The sequence below is a fragment of the Myotis yumanensis genome, unplaced genomic scaffold (genome assembly GCF_028538775.1).
Source record: "Myotis yumanensis isolate MYYU_CA2020_CCGP unplaced genomic scaffold, mMyoYum1.0.hap1 SCAF_5, whole genome shotgun sequence".
In the NCBI taxonomy this organism is placed as follows: Eukaryota; Metazoa; Chordata; class Mammalia; order Chiroptera; family Vespertilionidae; genus Myotis; species Myotis yumanensis.
Genome location: NW_027223756.1, coordinates 33,783,949 through 33,796,528, shown reverse-complemented (window position 1 = coordinate 33,796,528; position 12,580 = coordinate 33,783,949). Strand labels below are relative to the sequence as shown.

The window sequence follows — 12,580 nt, the reverse complement described above, 5'->3', positions numbered from 1 at the left end:
GATTGGTTGTCTCCCACACGCGCCTAGACTGGGGCCAGGGATCGAACCTGCAACCGAAATACATGCCCTTGACTGGAATCGAACCTGGGAACCTTCAGTCCGCAGGCCGACACTCTCCACTGAGCCAAAACATGGCCCATGTTTTTCCAAACACTGAACCACTGTCTTCACTTCCTAGAATAAAAGTATAGCATACCCTTCATGTCAGACTGGATCGAATCCTGGCTCTGTCACCTACCAGCTGGGTGACTTTGATAAAAATCACTTAATCTGCCTGAGCCGGGAGTTAGAAGATTTGGTTGTATTAAGCATGTCAAATGCTTAGCACAGTGCCTGGCACATAATAAACATCCAGTATATGACAGCTCTTATTTCAATCTATTAAGATCCTTCTATCTATTAAGAGACACTACCCCTTGAAGCCTTTTTAGTTCCCCCAACTGAAAGTCTTATCTCCTTCCTCTAGGATCCCACAGATTGTTCATACCTCTTTCTCAGCACTAATCACTTTCTGTCTTGTGTTACTATTATTATTTAGATAGGCATCTCTGTTCCACTTTACTAAATCCTTGCCATGTACTAAATGCCATGGGGAATAAAATATGAAGGAAACTTGGTTCTTTGCCATACAAATGCTTACACTCTAGTTAGCAAACAGAAACAGACATTGACAACTCAAAAATAATTCAGTGATGTTTGCTGAATAAGGCTGTGGATCATTATCATTATTATGATATTGTTTCCCTGAGGGTTTCTTTTATAGAAGAATCTCCAACTCTGGCCTAGATTTTAGCCCAGGGACTATTTCCCCTACTACTAAACAGAAATTTCCTCCTGAGAGCAAATACAGTGAAATACAATTGAACCCAGCTGAGTTTAGGGGACTCAAGAGAAAGGCAATATCAGTGATGTTGTCAGATTCAAGTGATACGATCAAACTATGACTTCCCCTATTCTCAAAGCTTTTGCCAAAATAAATACACAGTGTTGGACCTAAAATGTGGCACAAGGCTAAAGCACTTCTAGTCTCCTTTTCCTGATGATGCTGTTGTGATGTGCATTCTTGATGTATGTATAATTCAAAGGCAGACCGGAGGGTGAAGGCCGCATGTCCATGCTGCCTCCTCTCGCTCTACCTACGGATAGTCAAGACCATGAGGTCAGTGACTACCACTGGTTTTCAGCTTCAGAAAGCTGGCAGTCCTGATACTGAAGTCCTACATCTTTATTGTACTAAATGAAACTATAAGTCAGTGCCAGATTGTCAGGGTCAACAAGACTTCAAGTGAGACTGCTCAGGATCCTGCCTCACCCAAATACCTGAAGATAAAAACTACAACACCTACACCAAGAAACAATGCAACTGGACAGCATATTTTGACCGTGTGAACTGGGTACATGTCATCAAGACAGTTCCTAATGAAATAATTGCTCTGGGCTGCCAAAAACAGGACTGGCTTGTTCTTCCGGGCAGAGCCAACACCCCCTTTCTCTTGCCGCCTTCTACTCCAGGCTGGCTGAAGACTATGGCCCTGTGGCAGGCCTAGGCTGATTTCTTCACTCTACCTCTAGAGCTCTAGCTCTGTGGGTAACTGTGGAAGAGAAAGCTTTACTCAACTATGTGCTGTTTTGTGTTTATGAAACATTAAAAAATTAAACGTATGGTCAAACAATGGGCTTAAATGTTTTAAAGACAGTTCATTCCTAGAAAGCTAAAAATACTATAAAATCCCTAATTACATGACACATTTTAATCATAGTATCAAACAGTATTTCCAGCATTTGTAGAGACTTCCTTTTTTTTCTTTTCTTCACAGCTGAGTATGCCACCTGGCATGTGACTTAAGAGTCCAGATGAGGCTAAAGGTTCACTGCTTTTAGTGCCCCTAAGGCTCTCATTTTGTTTTAACGATATCACTTTCATGAGAGTCAAGCTTCTAATCACTAGCACCAGAAGCTTCATTTTTCCACTTCAAATAAATTCTTGGTCCTGGCCTGATAGCTCAGTTGGTTAGAGAGTCGTCCCAATATGCCTAGGTTGCAGGTTTGATGCCTGGTCAGTCAGGGCACATATAAGAATCAACCAATAAATGCATAAATAAAAGGAACAATAAATTGATGTTTCTCTCTCCTGCCCTCCCTCCCTCTCTCACCCCCATCTCTCTCTGTCTCTAAAATCCAATTTAAAAAAAAACTTACCCTTTCTTAAAAAAATAATTATTTTTTTAATATATGTTTTCATTGATTTTAGAGAGGAAGGGAGAGGGAGAGAGAGAAACATTAATGATGAGAGAGACTCATTGACTGGCTGCCTCCTGCATGCCCCCTACTGGGGATCAAGCTCGCAACCCAGGCATGTGTCCTGCCAGGGAATGGAACCATGACCTCCTGATTCATAGGTTGACACTCAACCACACTGGCTGAAGACTATGGCCCTGTGGCTGGGCAATAATTCTTATATTTTAAGAAAGAGAAAAATATTCAAATTGTCACATAAGTACCACTGGCCAACAATGAGAACAATACTTCAAGACTCTGCCATGAATGCAATAGAGGATGTCAGACTGCAGTAGCCCAAATGATAAATGAGAGCCTGAATATAAGACAGGTGGACTAAGGAGAAGTTGTAAGTTCAGTGAGTACAAAATTAAAATGAGTGAAATCCGAGGGCTGCTTGTTCTATTAAAACTACCTTTGTATAGCACCTCTGGGTTACAACCTACGTCCATGTACATTATCTGATTTGGTCATCACCTTACTTTCTCATCTCATCCCACACCCTTCTTCAGTTTCAGGGAAGAACAAGGAGGGTAAGATGACAGAAATCAGTATTTGCTTAGCATGAATTATTAGTAAACACAGAAGTATCATCTATATCTTACTTGATGTAATACATATTGAGTAACTACATAACAATCTAATGGGGTGTTAAGAGGAAAGATTTATTACAGGACTTCTTTACACAGGTATATAAGAGGGACAAAACCCAACATTATCACAGAGTTAAATGATTATCGGTGATGTACACACCAGGCATTTTTGGACATGGCTGCTGGTTTCCATCAGCCGCCTGAAGAAGTCTAGATTCTCAGCCCATCAATGGAGCGAGCAACTGCCCTTTTCAGAATGAGATCCCCACACAGGTTAAGCAGAACTTCACTCAATGCCTCACCAGCAACAATTCTTAAAAAATTAAAACGGAAGTTTGATTCAAGCAGAATGTAAAAATATGAGAAATATGGATAGTTGACCACTGATTAGATAATTGGTGGTATTAAGAAACTATTAATAACTATAATAAAGGCACATAGTTATCTATATAATAAAAGCATAATATCCAGATGTCCTTCCTTCCAGACAAAGCCGCAGCAGGTGGGGGCTGTGGCAGAGGCGGCAGAGGCTTCCCCACCTCCCCCCACAGCAGTGGCGGGCAGGGGCCCTTGCATGAATTTCGTGCATCAGGCCTCTAGTGTATTTATAAGAAGAGGAAGGACTTGGGGAGGGTTACACAACATCATGGACACATCAGTATTATTAAATTATTCTCTATACATTTTTGTATTTCTGAACTACTTCACAATAAAAATACACATTAAAATTAAAAAATGAAACAGCCCAATGGTGTGGCTCAGTGGTTGAGTATTGACCTATGAATCAGGAGGTCATGGTTCGATTCCAGGTCAGGGCACATGCCCGGGTTTCAGGCTCGATCCCCAGTGCAGGACGCAGCCAATCAATGATTCTCTCTCATCATTGATGTTTCTCTCTCTCTCCATTCCTCTCTGAAATAAAATATATATATAAACAAGTATGTAGTAGTCAGGGGCACTGACCTCTTAAAAAAAAAAAAAAAGAAAGAAAAGAAAAGCTGTTTGGCTCAGTAGGTAGAGCATTGGCCTGAGGAGCGAAGGGTCCTGGGTTCAATTCCAGGCAAGGGCACGTACCTCGGTTGCACGCTCTGGGCCCTGTTTGGGGCACATGCGGGAGGCAACCAATCAATGTGTTTCTCTCACATCGATATTTCTGTCTTTCTCTTTCTCTTCCACTCTCTCTAAAAATCAATGGAAAAATATCCTTGGTGAGGATTAAAAAATAAAGTATAAAATAAAAGGCTCTCTTTTAAAAAGGGAAGAGTTCTGGAAGAGTCCTACTCTTCTTGGATTGACTTCCAAGAACAATACCCATCTCTACCCAACCCTCAGCTTGTAAGAATTGCTTTCTATGTTAAAATATTTTTATGAAAAAATATTTCTAGCAGGTTTAAGTAATGATAATAAAATCCTCTAAACCCAAGGGACTCAAGAAACCTAACATTACTAGCACCACTGAAGCTCCAGGCACACTCTCTCCAATCACATCGCCAGCAGACAGAGCTGCTATTCTGAATTTTGTGTTTATTATTCCTGGCCTTTCTTTATAATCTAATCACATAATTGTGTATTTTAAGGTATAGTTTTTGTTTTGTTTTGTTTGTTTGTTTTTTGGTTAATCCTCATCTGAGGATATTTTTCCATTGATTTTTAGAGTGGAAAGGGAGGGGAAGAGACAGAGAGAGAAACATCGACATGAAAAAGATAGATTGATTGGTTGCCTCCCACATGTGCTCCAACCAGGGCTGGGGATCAAGCCTGCAACCGAGGTGTCCTTGACTGGAATTGAACCCAGGACCCTTTTGTTGTTGGACTGACATTCTATCCACCTAGCCAGACTGAATAGGAAGGTATAGTTTTTTTTATAAAGATGAGAGCAGATGTTAATGAATTTTATTAATTGATTTGAGAGAGAAAGATTGACTTGTTCCACTTATTTATGCATTCATTGTTTGATTCTTATATGTGCCCTGACTAGGGATCAAACCCTGAACCTTGGCATATCAGGATGATGCTCTAACCAACTGAGCTACTCAGCCAGGGATAGTTTTGCGTGTGTTTAACTTATATGTGTGGAATCATACTGTGACTTGCTTTTTTTTTTTTGGTGAAATATGTGAGATATATCTATGTTGATGCATGTAGTTGCTGTTCATTCATTTTTACTCTGTATTAAATATATTACTATTTATTTATCCAGTCTGTTGTTGATGGGCTTTTGGATTGTTTCCAGTTTTTGTTATAACAGATAACTCTGCTGGAAACATCCTTATACTTTTCTCCTGAGGTCCATGTACAATACTTCTCTCAGGTAAACACCAAGGAGAGGAACAGTTGGGCATAGGGTGTGCTCATCTGATAAATAATGTGAGATTTCCCAAAATGGTCGTCCCACTGTACACTCCCACCAGCAATGTATGAGAGATCCCATTGATCCATATCCTCACCAACACTTGGTATGGACGATTAGTTTTTGCCAATTGGGTGAGAGTGAGAACTGGAATATAAGGTTTTAATTTCTCTTTCCCTGCTTAAAAATAAGCTGAGGCTTTTGTTATTTTATTGGCCATTCATCTTTCTGTGTTTGTGAAATATCTGATTCTGCACTTTGTTCATTTTGAGAAGATATGTTTTTTTTTATTAATTTTTAAAAGGAATTTACTGTATATTCTAGATATAATACTCTAAGTTTCCAGTTGTGTCTTGCCTTTTTGCTTTTTTAAAAGGTGCTCTGTGATGAAGAGTAGTCCTAATTTTCAATGTAAGTGAATTTGTTCATATATTGCTGTTATCTTTTGCTTTATGTGTTGGTATAAGGCAAGAATCTAATTCCTTTTTCTTAAGTATGGATTGCCAATTGTCCTAGTCCTATTTCTTTAATAGTGTAGCCTCTCCACTGATCATCAATGCCACTTGAATCATATATTGTTTCTGTACATGTATAGGTTTATTTTTAGGCCTTTTATCGGTTCCAGTGATGAATTTTCTACCTTTACACATTACAAAATTATGAGTCTTGAGGTCTGGTTAGGCAACCTTTTCTACTTTATTCTTCTTTTTAAATATCTTTTTAAATAAACAGCCTTTGCTGTTCCATATGAATTTTAGAATGAAGTTGTCAAGGTCCATTGGGGGCGGGGGGGGGGGGGGGAGCACAAACAATCCCTGTTGGGATTTTATTGAAATTTGTTGTGAAAAGCTAACATCTTTATATTTAATGCCTGTTGAAAGGAGGCAGTTGTAGAAATTCTTCTTGCTGAGTTTCAAAGGCATTCCTTAATATATGTGGGGCTTCTTACAGATTCACTTTCTCAGATTCAGAAAATTCCCTCCCATTCCTAATTTAAAAGAGGTTTCTTTCCACCCAGCCAGCTTGGCTCAGTGGTTGAACGTCGACCTATGAACCAGGAGGTCGTGGTTTGATTCCTGGTCAGGACACATGCCCTGGTTGTAGACTTGATCCCCACTGTGGGGCGTGCAGGAGGCAGCCGATCAATGATATCAATGATTCTCTGTCATCATTGATCTTTCTATCTCTCTCTCCTTCTCTGAAATCAATAAAAATATATTTTTAAAAGAGGTTTCTTTCCACCTTTTATCAAAATAGATATTGAATTATATCAAATATTTTTTTTTGCAGAAACTAAAAACAAAACTAATCCACCCCCCTTTAATCTGTTAGAGTGGTAGACTTCAATAATAGGTTTTCTAAATCAACCTTGTATTCTGGGATAAAACCAACTTAATTGTTACATATTATCACTTTTACATATTCTAGATTTTGCTTGCTAATATTTTGTTTAGAAGTTTTATAGTTGTTTATGAGCTTGGGCTGTTATTTTCCTTGTTTTACTGACCTTGCCTGGCTTTGGTTTCAAGACTATTCCATGCATTCATTCATTGAACAAAGTTTTTAATCCCCCTTATGCACAAGGCACTATTTCTAGGCACTTGGACATGTCATGAACAAAGGAGAAAACTATCCCTATCCTGATGGAGATTATATTCTAGCCTCATAAAATGAATTGAAGTATGTTCCCCTTTTTTTATTCTCTGGAGGAGCTGTTTGACTTGGGAATTCTCTCTTCCTTAAATGTTTGAGAGAACATATTTGTTAAACTCTCTAGGCCTAGTATTTTAACAATTGATTCTCTTTTTTTATTGGTTACAGGGTCATTTAGGTTTTCTATCTATTTTTTGAGTCAGTTTTAACCAACATTTTGTAGGAATTTTTCCATTTCATTTAAATTTTAAAATGTATTGGCTTACAGTTTCTGGCAATGTTCTCTTACTATTTTCTTTTTTAATTTCTACTATCTCTGTCCTCGTGGCCCCCTTCTCATTTGTTAACTTCCTTGTCCCTTCCTTGTTGTTCTTGATCAGTTTCATAGGCTTGTCCATTTTGCTAGTCTTATAAAAAAAGTCAGCTTGCAGATTTGTTCTCTATTGTCCTATGTCTCAATTTCTCATTTCATTAATTTCTGTTCTTACACTTGTTATTTCCTTCCATTTTGGTTTTATTCTGTTCTTAAAAATTCTTCAGTTGGTGTCTAGTTCATTAATTTTCAGCCATTATCTTCTGATAGAAACATTTAATGTTACATATTTCCTTCTATTACAAGTCTTTTTTAAACTTTTGTAAAAATTATAACACATAAACAACAAAATCACAAGAGTTCAATGAATTGTCACAAAATGAACAGAACACATGTAATTCCCATGATGCAGGTCAAGAAACAGAATATTACTGGACATCCGAAGCCCTCCTCATGCCCCTCCCAATCACCATCTCCTGTTTTTCCCAAAGGTAAACATTATCCCCATGGATTAGTTTTACGTGTTTTTGAACTTTTTGAAAACAGAATAATGTAGTATGTATTTTGTGTTTGGCTTCATTTATTCAATATTATATTTGTGGTATACATCTAGGTTGTTGCATATAGGTAATTTGCATATGGGTGTAATTTGTTCATTTTTACTGCTATATAATATTTCTTTATATGAAAATGCCAGAATTCATTTTCCATTCTACCATTGATGAACATTTGTGTGGTTTCCAGTTTGTAGCTATTACAAATAATGCTGATATGAACACTGGATTCTCTTATTTTAAAAATAATTTTTCAAACTTGTAGAAAAGTTATAAGAACAGTACAAAAGAACATGTTTTTCCTGAATCATTTGAGACTAAGTTGTTGGTATGATGCCCCCAAATAACTTAGAATTTATATGTAATTCCTACGAACAATGGTATTCTTCCTTCCTTCCTTCCTTCCTTCCTTCCTTCCTTCCTTCCTTCCTTCCTTCCTTCCTCTTTCTTTCTTTCTTTCTTTCTTTCTTTCTTTCTTTCTTTCTTTCTTTCTTTCTTTCTTTCTTTCTTTCTTCTCTCTCTCTCTCCTTTATAAATTTTACTTTATTGATTTGAGAGAGAGAGAGAAACATTAATGTGAGAGAGAAACATCGATTGTTTGCCTCCTGCATGTGGCCTAACGGGGGATAGTACTGCAACCTGGTTACATGCTCTGATCAGGAATTGAACCTACTACCTTTTGTTGTACAGGATGATGCTCGAACCAACTGAGCCACACTGGCCAGGGCAACAATAGTATTTTCTTGCATAATCCCAATACAATAATCAAAAGCAGGAAATTCACATTAATATATTACTACTATCTAATCCACAGAACTCATTCAAGTTTTCCCAACTGTCCCAGTGTGTTTTTCGTAGCAAAATACTCCAGTCCAGGATCACATGTTTTATTTAGCTTTCCTATCTTTCTTCCAATATGGAATAGTTCTTCAGTCTTTTCTTGATTTTTACGGCCCAGTTATTTTGTATAGTGCCCCAACATTTTAGTTTTTCTAGTATTTCATTATGTTTAAATTCAGGTCACATATTTTTGGCAGGAATATCAGAGAAATAATGTTCTTTTCATTGTATCCTGTCAGGTGCTAAATGACATCAGTTTGTCCCATTAATGAGAATGTTCACTTTGACCAATTTATTAAGGTGTTTTCTAATAGGTTTCATCTCTATAAAATTACTATTTTTTCCTTTAGAATAAGTATATTGTGGGAAGATACTCTGACACTCTGCAAATATCCTGTTCAGTTTTAGCATTTATCAACGATTCTTGCCTGCATTAATTATTAGTGTGATGTCTGAGAGTGGGTTTCATTTTAGCTATTTTTAGGATTTCAGCTATTTTTGTTCCCATTTTCCAGCTGGGAAAACTGAGTCTTAGAGCACCACACTTATCTGCCCCAGTGGAGAATTGGTAAAGGCATGATTGGACTCTTATTACTCATCTGTACTTGATGGCTTTTAATAAAAATAGAATGTTCATTCAATAAATATTTTTAAAAAGAAGCCCCAGGAGTTTATAAGTACAGTTTCAATAAATAGTCTGATACTTACCAGATATTGTTTGGTGGATAGAAATGAAAAAAACCAACTTTTCAAACTCGAATTTATCAAACAATAATCCAAGGAAGACTATTGATGGCAGAATTATTCCATAATAAATCTTGTTTTTAAAGTTTTCATGAGGCATCAGATTCTTTCAACATTGTAATAAACAGTTTGATGTAATAATTATTAGCCACAAAGAAATTACTCAGGGACGCCCAAAATATGATGGCTGAAATGTATATAAATAATCTATAGCTTGGTTTATATGTCCTAAAACTTTAGCAGGGGTCCTCAAACTACGGCCCGCGGGCCACATGCAAATACAAATACTGTATTTGTTCCCGTTTTGTTTTTTTACTTCAAAATAAGATATGTGCAGTGTGCATAGGAATTTGTTCATAGTTTTTTTTTTAAACTATAGTCTGGCCCTCCAACGGTCTGAGGGACAGTGAACTGGCCCCCTGTTTAAAAAGTTTGAGGACCCCTGCTTTAGAGTCATTCATCTGAGGAAACCCAATTCCTAATATTTTAAAAAATATATTTTTATTGATTTCAGAAAGGGAGGGAGAGGGAGAGAGAAATAGAAACATCAATGATGAGAGAGAATCATTGATTGGCTGCCTCCTGCACATCCCACACTGGGAATCGAGCCCCACAACCTGGGCATGTGCCCTGACTGGGAATTGAATTGTGACTGCCTGGTTCATAGGTAGATGCTCAACCCCTGAGCCATGCAGGCGGGGCCCTGGCATGCATTTTTATTGCATCTCTCATCTAGAGGAGCAAGAAGCATTGATTCAGAGCAAAAAGCATTGCTCTAACAATTTTTCTAACTTATCTGATATTCCATGGAATTCTGTTTCTAACATGCATCCTTCTGTTAGTATCCCATCTTCATAGCTAGTTCAGTCTAACAGGGGACGAAGAGTGCTATCCTTTGTTACACCAGGGCAGAGACTGTCTCCAGGTCCTGAAAATGCTGGGCCCTTAGCTCCCTCTGGAGGAGGTTAGGACTATTTGACTTCAAAGAAAACCAGATTCACCTTTACTCTTTGGCAAGAGAGGCACATAAACTGTGTAACAGCCACTGGATACCTGCAATCTATATACTCAGGCTGGGTAGCCTCAGGCAGAGGCTAAATTAGCACCTCCTTAGCATTAAATGAAAGCTAATTTGTAACAGCAAGAACCTTAAAACAAAGTCAGCTTGAAAGTCAATCTCAGGCAAACTTCATTTCACAGGTTCATTTATTCTTTCAATACCGTTATGTATCCATTTAACTAAGCAAAGAAATCATTTCACTTATTCTAAGCCGAGAGCTAATTGAGAGACCTGCATAACACTGAGAGTACTTAACACAATTTCCCACTCTATAGCAAGTATTAAGTGTACTAATTTAGGACTTTCCTGGTCCCCTGACACACAGTGGCTAAAAAACAGGAACGTGGTGACTTTAGGTGGAGAATGTGAAAATCTGACCCATATACTGTAACTCACTTTGCAGAGCATTATTTCTATTCACTCTTTCACTTGCCTTATCTGAATTTCCTTGTCTCCTTTCTCTTTTTTACTTTCTGAGAAACAATTTTTCTAACTTATCTGATATTCCATGGAATTCTGTTCCTAACATGCATCCTTCTGTTATCGTTCTGTAATTAAGTTTCAATTCCTTCATTAAAATACTAACAAATTGTAAACTCAGCTGATCTCCTTCACCTTTAAACTCCATGCCAGATCACTTCTACTTAGTCCTTGAACAATGAATAATAGCCTGCTATAGAGAGCATATTCTACTAATAAAATTATCCCATTTTTTTCAAGTGATTACTGTATAAGGTGCTTAATAAATTCATTCATTCATAAACAAAACAAAAGTTATTGAGTGCCAATACATGTGGGTTGCGACCCCTGAAAATACATCCTGCATATCAGATATTTACATTACAATTCATAACAGTAGGAAAATTACAGTTATGAAGTAGCAATGAAAATAATTTTATGGTTGGGGGTCACCACAGCATGAGGAACTGTATTAAAGGGTCGCGGCATTAGGAAGGTTGAGAACCACTGTGCTAGGCACTGTTCTGGGCAGGGGGAATACAGCAGCAAACAAAATTCTAAATCCCCACCTTCAGGCGGTTCCTATTTTAGTGGAGGGAAACCATTAATAAAGAAAATAAGTAAAATACATATCTTGCTAGATAGGGAAGTGTTATATGAAAAATTAAAAAGGGGAAAAACCAAGATGGCGGCATAGGTAAACACCAGAAATTGCTGCCTCGCACAACTACTTCAAAAATACAACTAGTGCTTGCTTCGGCAGCACATATACTAAAATTGGAACGATACAGAGAAGATTAGCATGGCCCCTGCACAAGGATGACATGCAAATTCGTGAAGCGTTCCATATTATAAAAAAAAAAAAAATACAACTAAAAGACAAAACGGACATCATCCAGAACCACAGGAAGGCTGGCTGAGTGGAAATTCTACAACTAGAAGGAAAGAGAAAAGCACACTGAGACTCAGAGGAGGTGCAGAAGTAAAGTACAGAGGTACGGAGGCGCATGTGGAAAGGGATGAGGACGAGGTTGTCTTTTTCAATCGGGAGGGAGTCTCAAGCTCCCAACTGCTCTGAACTCCAGTTCTGGGCGAGTCTCTGGGGACCCAGACTCATACGGGGAGAAACTGGACTGTCTGGCATCGGTTGGAACTCGAGGGCGGCTTTCTCTCAGAGGTGCTTGCAGTGATTACCAGGACACTGAGTCACGGGCCTCTTAGAGTAAAACTGAGGATCAGCTATAGCTGTTTGCTCCGCTCTGTTGATTCCCTGAGACCCCACCCCACCCAGGCTTTTGCATATGAAAGGCCGGGCCCTTTGCAATCTGAAAATTACCTAACAAACTGCAGCTGGGTCAGACAGACCCAGAACTTCCAAAAGAAGGCCCAACGCCCCACAGCAGCTTGCATTGCTTCACAGCTGGGCCTCATCTGGGCACCTCCAAAACCCAAACAAGGAAGAGGAACCTGCAGATCTCTCCATAGCTCCTGCTGGGTAGCCTCAGGCAGAGGCTAAATTAGCACCTCCTTAGAGATCCAAGAGCCAGTGTACCCAGTGGTCAGAGTGGGACCATCCATATTACAACTCCTCAGATCCATAAGGGACACACTCAGGGAGCAGACTCAGTGAGCACCAAAGCCCCACTGAAGCAAGTCTTGCCCCTAAGGGTGTCTCCAGCACAGAAGTTCTCCCATTGTAGACACAGCTGATTCTCACAGCCAATTGGCCTGGAGGTC

The 12,580-nt window shown here is 38.6% G+C and overlaps 1 non-coding gene across 1 annotated transcript; it reads left to right on the top strand.

The window, feature by feature from the left end:
* Positions 1–11,590: 11,590 nt before the first annotated feature.
* LOC139011984 (U6 spliceosomal RNA) lies at positions 11,591–11,697 on the top strand. The gene has a single exon (XR_011471773.1). It is a non-coding gene; the product is annotated as a U6 spliceosomal RNA (small nuclear RNA).
* Positions 11,698–12,580: the final 883 nt, after the last annotated feature.